General features: G+C 37.5%; 1 protein-coding gene across 6 annotated transcripts in view; it reads left to right on the top strand.

The window, feature by feature from the left end:
* The first annotated feature begins 260 nt into the window (after positions 1-260).
* Positions 261-8,843, top strand: part of col6a4a (collagen, type VI, alpha 4a) — a 68,209-nt gene continuing 59,626 nt past the window's right edge. For all 6 annotated transcript variants that reach the window (XR_005208741.1, XR_005208740.1, XM_037783929.1 and 3 more), the window contains exon 1: positions 261-340. The gene's annotated coding sequence lies outside the window, so the exon portion shown is untranslated. The remainder of the gene's footprint in view (positions 341-8,843) is intronic.

The following is an 8,843-nucleotide window of genomic DNA, read 5'->3' as shown; positions in this document are numbered from 1 at the left end:
TGCAGCTTTAAAGGAGAACGGGTTCTGATCCGCTCCATCATCTACAGCAGGTTTAAATGATAATCAAGCCGGTAGTCTCTCTGTAAGAGACTGAAAACGGGCTGTCCTCGGCGGAGGTAATAACTTGTAGTTGTGTGGTTCTGATCCATGAGTAAATGGTTTCTGTCCTCCACCTCTGCAGCCAGTGTTCAGACCAGTGGGAGGAGCTGGGAGGAGTGGAAGTTCTGGAAGCAGTGAAGGAGATGGGAGGGGTCTTTTGCAGGAACCAGCATGCACCTCCCTACATGGACTCTGGAGGACTCGGTGTTCAGTCAGCAGACGGACGCAGAGCAGCAGACCGGTGAGTTCTCTTTACTCCATAGCATGAATGGAAAACACGCAGCATGCATGAAGACTGATACCTGACTCACCTTTACAGCTCAGAGCTTCTCTATCACCTGAATGTAAACTCTGTTTAGTCCAGTCTGAGCTCATTAGTGTCAGACAGACAGGGACCCCTATAGGGGAGGACCCCCTCTAACACAGACCGGGACCCCTATAGGGGAGGACCCCCTCTAACACAGACAGGGACCCCTATAGGGCAGGACCCCCTCTAAACACCCATGTGCTTACTACTAGGGCTGTGAGAAAAATATCGAAAAAATCTAATATCATGATATCATGTTCTGTGATACTGTATAGATTCTCAAAAACCCTGTATTGATTTTTAATTAATTGTTTACATGCAAAGATAAACTCAGTCAACACTTTATTTCATTTACAAAGAGACGCTCCCTCTCAGAGTATGTATCCTCTCAGAGTACAGTATGTGTCCTCTCAGAGTATGTGTCCTCTCAGAGTATGTGTCCTCTCAGAGTACAGTATGTGTCCTCTCAGAGTATGTGTCCTCTCAGAGTAGTACTGTGATGTTACAGCGACGGAGATAAATACAGATCCTATTGTTCTAATTGCATCAAAAAAAGTGAACGTTATTATATTGTATGCATATGGTGGTGTGGTCTTTATACTACAACAGTTTTCCTAAAACTATATAAAATATCGCCTGCTTACAGTATCGTGATATATCAGTATATATTGAATGGTAACCCCTGTATCGTGATACGTATCGTATCACCAGATTCTTGCCGATACTCAGCCCTACTTACTACCATTATGTACTTTTAGATGCCCCTTTAACTATTAGCAGAGGGTGGTTTTATTCAGATACTTGGCAGCATTTATAACATATATTTCAAGTAATTGATCTTAAAAACTTTCAGAAAATGAACAGTAACAAGACTGACAGTCCTAATAAATCCACACCAGTCTAAAGCTGACTGCCAGTGCTTCAGCTTTAATATAATTAACTTCTTACTGTGTCACAATCATATCTAACGTTGGTGATAGTAATTGACACAATATGCTGGTTTTATTGGTGCTAATAGTCCCATCTGTAGATATGCACTTTTTAATGATACAGCACAATTTGATCATTTATAGCAAATTATTTCGTGGACTCCCTTACAGAGTGCCGCGGAACCCCGGGGTTCCAGGAGACTCACTGGTTTAAGAAAACCACCATGTGCTTAATGCACATATCTTCCATTATATCCAAAATGTCTTAATACAAGATGTGTCCTTTATGGTACAAACGTATGTAAATGAATGTTGGTATGCAGATATATTGTTGTTTTTGGTGCTGTAGAGTCTATATATGTGACATTAAAACTAGTATGAAGTGTTGTCAAATGGAAATACTCAGGAAAGTACCAGTGCATCAAATCTGTATTGGAGTACAGCGCATCAAATCTGTATTTGAGTACAGTGCATTTGTTTATTTAAACTTTTTAAGAAACACTGGTATTGTTTAACCCCTTACCATCCCATCCTCTCTTTTAGAGGTTTAGGGGGGGGGGTACAGGGGGTCTTTAGGGGGAGATAGCAGGTCAACAGTAGATGTCACATAGAAGTGGTGTACATCATCTGAGAGCTGAGAACCTGAGGATTAATTTGAGATGCAGCACTGTGTCAAGTTGTTCTAGTCATAAATCAGAAATAAACATGAATTAATTTGCGTTAATAGCGTTATTGACCCTCCTTCACAACAAGCTAGTATGACCTGGTTGGTACCAACGGATTCATTAGGTTTTATAGTTTCATATGATACCAGTATCGGACTTTTCTTCTGCCTTTCTTTTGGACATTTTCCGGACTTTTTTTCAGACTTTTTTCAGACATTTTTCGGAAGTTTTTTTCCGGCATTTATTGGAATTTTTTGACATTTCTTCAGACATTTTTCTGACTTTTTTCAGACATTTTTTCAGACATTTATTGGACATTTTTTAGACATTTTTGGACTTTTTTCAGACTTTTTTGGACTTTTTTCCAGACAAGCAACAGCCTCTGAAAGACAAAATTGCGGCCGGGCCCACCAGCGGGCCATCTGGGTTTTTAGGGGTTAACAGTATGATGAAGTTCAGAGCTCACTCACTCTCTTTCTTTGTTTTTTTTTATTGACATTTTTTATTGAGGTTCTGGCAGCAATTATAAACTTCAGTTGTGAATATCGGTATGTAGAGAAAACACAACAGTTAAACAGCAGGAGACAACTTTACAAACAACAGCAGGCTGATAGAATTACTGACTGTAGTTCCTATTGTTCATCCCCATGTCTTCATAAACTACTATTGTTCATTAGGTAGAATAGAGTCCAGTCCAGCATGTCCCCATGTCTTCATAAAGTCCTCCACTCTGGGATGAAGGCTGCAGGTCAGTTAACTCTGGTTAGATTTATTACTGAGAGACAGAACAAAGTTGGTCCAGCTGCTCTCAGCTCTAATTATTGATCATTGCAGGTCACATCAGTCCGACCATATTTTAGCTGGAGGTGACGTCTGTCTGTGAAGGAGTGACCAGAGTGTGTTTGTAGTTACTAAAGGACCAGTCCGCTGTTTCTCCATGTTTTAACGAGGGCTGTCAATCCATTCAAATAGTTAATCTCACATTTTTTATCTGTTCTAAATGTACCTTAAAGGGAGATTAGTCAAGTATTTAATACTCTTAATAAACATGGGAGTGGACAAATATGCTGCTTTATGCAAATGTATGTATATATTTATTATTGTAAATCAATTAACAACACAAAACAAGGACAAATAATGTCCAGAAACCCTCATAGGTACTGCATTTAGCATAAAAAATATGCTCAAATCATAACATGGCAAACTGCAGCACAACAGGCAACAACAGCTGTCAGTGTATCAGTGTACTGACTTGACTATGACTTGTCCTAAACTACATATGATTATCATAAAGTGGGCATGTCTGTAAAGGGGAGACTCGTGGGTACTCATAGAACCCATTTTCATTCACATATCTGGAGGTCAGAGGTCAAGGGAACCCTTTGAAAATGGACATGACAGTTTTTCCTCGCCAACATTTAGCCCGACTTTGGAGCGTTATTTAACATCCTTCATGACAAGCTAGTAAGACCTGCTTGGTACCAATGGATTCATTAGGTTTTCAAGTTTCATATGACACCAATATCGAACCTTTCTTCTGCCTTTTTTTTGGACTTTTTTCGGACAATTTTTGGACATTTTTTCAGACATTTTTTTGGACATTCTTTGGGACTTTTTTCTGAAATGTTTTGGATTTTTTTTTCGACCATTTTTCAAACTTTTTTTGAATATCTTTCAAACAATTTTCGGACTTTTTTCAGACATTTTTCAGACTTGCGTATGAGTCTGTCCTCAGGAGTAGAATAAGAAGGACGCTGTTGGTCCTCTAACGTCTTCAGCACCAGACTCTCAATGTAAAACACATGGTGACTCTTTGAAGCCTTTTCTTGTACTGTCAAGCTGTTTCACACTTTCTCTTATGTGATATACAGTATATATAAATATATATATATGATGCTGCTGAGAAATATTTCCAGTCCGAGCCACATGTTTCTACCAGGGCTGTCGACGTTAACGCCATAATAACGTGTTAATGCAAATTCGTTTTAAAAGCCACTAATTTCTTTAACGCTTTAACGCAACTTGTAATTTTTAGGTTGTCATAAGTTGTCAAAAGTCATAATTTATTGAAAAAAGATAAATGTAATCATTTCCAAACCTCACAACATGTTTTTGATGTGAAATATTCTGCTTCAATCCATATTTGTTGCTGTTTAGCCTTTAAAAAACAATATGTTTACTGTTTTATCTCCCACTTGCTGCCCGGAGAGGCTGTGGGAGGTTCAGTTTTAAAGCTAGAGTGAAGTCTGAAAAAAGTCTGAAAATGAAAAAATATGTGAATGTAAATGGGTTCTATGGGTACCCATGAGTCTCCCCTTTACAGACATGCCCACTTTATGATAATCACATGCAGTTTGGGGCAAGTCATAGTCAAGTCAGCACACTGACACACTGACAGCTGTAAATGTTTCACATTTGAAATAGCGTTTAATGTGTGATATATTCACTGTTACAGTATCTGTGTCTGTATTTTAGAGGGTTCGAATGTTCAGATGAAACTTGTTGATATCTGAAAACAATGCAGAACATTTGGTTCCCAAAGATTCAGTTACAGCCGAACGTTTTCTGAACTCAATGTGTTTGTCATTAATGAACTTCCATACATTCAGGCAGCTCTGGTTAATGTAACTGAAAGATCTCCTGCAGACCCCCCCCTATTCTTCTACAGCTCATCTGTTTCTCATTCAGTAGGTTGGATTTCTTCCTTAACAGAAAACACCACAGTGTTCAGTACATAACTCTCCTATAGGATCCCAGAGTTCAATAAATAACTCTCCTATAGGAACCCAGAACATGTCTGAGCCAACATTTAGTGTAAGTTTGGAGCATTATTTACCCTCCCTCCTGACAAGCTAGTATGACCTGGTTGGTACCAATGGATTCCTTAGGTTTTTTAGTTTCATGATACCAGTTTCAGAATTTTCTTTTGCCTTTCCTTCTGACATTTTCTGGACATTTTTTGGATAATTTTCAGACATTTTTTGGACTTTCTTTCGGACATTGTTTGGACATTTTTCAGATTTTGTATTTGGACATTTTCAGACTTTTTTCAGACTTTTCTTCTGCCTTTCTTTCGGACATTTTTCGGACTTTTTTTTTACTCTTTTTCTGACATTTTTTTTGACGTTTTTCAGACTTTTTTCGGACATTATTTGGATATTTTTCTGACTTTTTCGGACATTTTCAGACATTCATCAGACATTTTGTTCGAACATTTTTCTGAAATTTGTTTGGCTTTTGTTCTGACATTTTTGGGACTTTTTCTGACATTTTTAGGACTTTTTTTTCGAACATTTTCAGACTTTTTTGGGGGGGGGATTTTTTTTAACTTTTTTTGGGGGAATTTTCAAAACTTTTTTTGGACATTTTTGGGACTTTTTTTTAACGAACAATTTCAGACTTTTTTTCGAAACATTTCTGGGACTTTTTTTTTGACATTTTCTTTTTACTTTTTTGGACATTTTTTCTGACAAAAACCCTCACACATTCAAATATCGTGCGGTCAGAGGTCAAGGGACCCCTTTGAAAATTGAAGTGTGCTAAACAGAAAACACCACAGTGTTCAGTACATAACTCTCCTATAGGAACCCAGAGGTCAATACATAACTCTCCTATAGGAGTCTATATTTCACCCGAATGATCCACCCTGTACCAACAGGTCTGGGTTTATACAGTATATTCAGAAGAACTAATAAAACAACTGTATGAAAGTGGAGATTAATATTTCAGATTGTTCCCTTCGGAAGCTCCAGGTTAACGGTAGCTACAGTAGAGCTGCTGTACATCTCTCAGCTGTATTTGTACGTTGAAGCTTGCTACTGTGATTTGTAGTCGGATTATTGGAGAGATCATCTTCCCTCATCTGCTCAGCATCTGTTGAATCAGATTATACAGCCTGTCACTGTCTACATCTCTATTTCTACATCCACTAACCAGGGCTGGGCTGTATATCCATCATAACAATAATAAGGCAATACCCTTTATATCCATATAGTTAGATGTTGTATTACATAATGTTTCTTCCGTTTAAACGAACGTAGATTGGCGGGGGTGGATAATTAATCGTCGATTCTGCTTTTGCTTTGGATGGTAGAAATCAGAAGCTAATTATGATGTTTTTCTGATTTAGAATCAAAATCGTGACACCCTTAATAATTAAAAGTGCATATCTATAGATGGGACCACTCATCACTCATCTTCAACCGTTTATCCGGGGTCGGGTCACGGGGGCAACAGCTCCAGTAGAGATGGGACCATTAGCACCAATAAAACCAGCATATTGAGTCCATTATTCCCACTAACGTTAGAACTCTGATATGATTGTGACACACAGTATTAAGCTCATTATATTGAAGTTATTGACAGTCCGCTTTAGACTGGTCAGTTTAAATATCTGGATTTATTAGGACTGTCAGTCTGGTTACTGTTTTTTTTCTGAAAGGTTTTAAGATCAGTCGTTGCTCTTTCATAATGAACCGGTGATAGAGGGTGTTTCTGTCGGTAGCGTTGCCGCCGTGATCAATCAGCTGATCAACTTCCTCGATAATATCCAAAATATCCAAAATATCAATAAAATATTAGTAACATATATGAAAAATACAAGTTAAATATCAGGAAAATAATTATTATAAAAATTTAAATTAAATTAATAAATGATCTGACAAAAAATAATACAATATGCGACAAATATTAGTAAAATATCCCAAAAAGTAATTAAAAGTAGCTCCACCTTTATCAGCTGCAACATTAAAGTGATGAACAAATAAAATATCCCAAAAATATTAGTAAAATATCCTATAAATATAAGTTAAATATCAGACAAATATTAATAAATTATCAGAAAAAAATATGTCAAAAATATTCGTAGAATATCCCACAAATATTAGAAAAATAGCAGAAAAATATGAATAAAGTATCAGACACAAATTTGTAAAATATCAGTAAAATATACCAAAAAAATATGGAAGTTAAATATCAGAAGAAAAAAATGTATGCAAAAAAATATTATATAATAATATAATAATATATCCCCAAAAGTTTGGTAATTTAAGTATATATATATACACTTTTGTACTTTTACTTCAGTAAATGATAGAATGCAGGACTTAACAGAGTGTTTCTACAGTGTGGTATTAGTGTAGTAGGATCTGAGTACTTCTTCCAAGAGATTTAAAAGTGATATCACCTGCAGTCAGCGTCCAGCTGTTAACCAGCTGTTTCGGCATTTCTAAACATATTGCTGCGTTCACAAACACTTCTTATCTCTGATCTGTGAGCACTGCCTTCAGCTGAGGGCAGCACTGCTCAGGTCAAAGGTCAACAGGTAGGTAGGTCCAGCTGCAGGCAGCACATACCACACATCACACAGACATACTAATATCAGCACAAACACACTAATATCAGCACAACGCAGCACATACACACACACTCACACACACTAATATCAGCATAACACACACACTAATGGGGCAGAAACAAACTGTGTTACAGTTTAAATCCTTCTTCATGAGCTGTTTACAGTATTCTCCTCCTGTGTGTATAATATCATTGATCTGTGTGTTTGTGTGTGTGTGTGTGTGTGCGTGTGTGTTACAGACGGAGACTGAAGCCTTATATGGTCACAGTTTATGTTGTAGATGTTCAGTCATTAGCGAGGGCGAGTCAGGGCAGTCAGGCACCAATCAGATGTTCAGATTAGGATCAGAGGATGCAGGTCACGCCCCTCAGATACTCCATCACAGTCTATGTGTTGATGTGATTGAGACGAGACAGTGTTACTGTTAACCCTCTGAGACCAGCGGGATCATGGGTAATTCTGACTGACTTTCCTGTCTTTAAGAGGCTCTATAGGTTCAGGTTTAGAGATAGCGTGAAGGTATTTTCTATATTTCAGTGGTGGCTCCAATAACACCAGAGTGTTGTAAAGTCCAAAAGTCATCATTTATTTAAAAAAGATACATGTAATCATTTCCAAAACTCACAACGTGTTTTTAATATTAAATATTCTGCTTCAATCCATATTTGTTGGCGTTTAGCCTTTCAAAAGCTATATTGTTACTGTTTTAGCTCCCACTTGCTGCTCACAGAGGCTGAGGGAGGCTCAGTTTTAAAGCTAGAGTGAAGATACTGGTATCATAGTAAACTATAAAATCGAATGAATCCATTGGTACCAACCATGTCATACTAGCTTGTTGTGAAGGAGGTTAAATAACGCTCCAAACTTTACATTTTGGTGAGAAAAAAACTGTCATAGCCATTTTCGAAGGGGTCCCTTGACCTCTGACCTCCAGATATGCAAATGTGTGAGGGATTTTGTTCGAAGAAAATGTCCGAAAAAAGTCTGGAAAATCACAGCCCCATGAAACTTTACAGCCACAACTCGAAATCTAGGGCATTCATGGCTTTCCTAGCTAGATTGACAATAAGGGGGTTTCTGAGCAGTTTACACAACAGAAGGGCTCGCCAACTGATTGCCAAAAAATGCAATTCTTGCAGAAATCTCCAAATGTCAAAAGTTTTTGATCCCAAATCACAGCATGGCTTTTTCTATGGTGTTCCTCAAGTTCTTGGTGTCTTAATGTGGTATTTTGGAGGGATTACTGATAATTTTGATCAATTCTCAATTGGTAAAAAACGGTTAAATTTAGCACCAAATCTGTATAACAAATGGTATCAACCCAAAAAATATGAGACACATTGGAGCATGGGGATGACCATCATATACTTCTATCATAATGTTCTAAACCGTTATAAAGTTTCACTATTTATTTTAATTAATTAATTCATGTTTGTTTCTGATTCATGACGAGAACAACTTGACCCACAGGGCTGAGCTGCATCTCA

Source organism: Sebastes umbrosus, chromosome 11 (assembly GCF_015220745.1).
Source record: "Sebastes umbrosus isolate fSebUmb1 chromosome 11, fSebUmb1.pri, whole genome shotgun sequence".
In the NCBI taxonomy this organism is placed as follows: Eukaryota; Metazoa; Chordata; class Actinopteri; order Perciformes; family Sebastidae; genus Sebastes; species Sebastes umbrosus.
The sequence above is the reverse complement of the archived record's forward strand: the minus strand, read 5'-3'. Positions and strand labels throughout refer to the sequence as shown.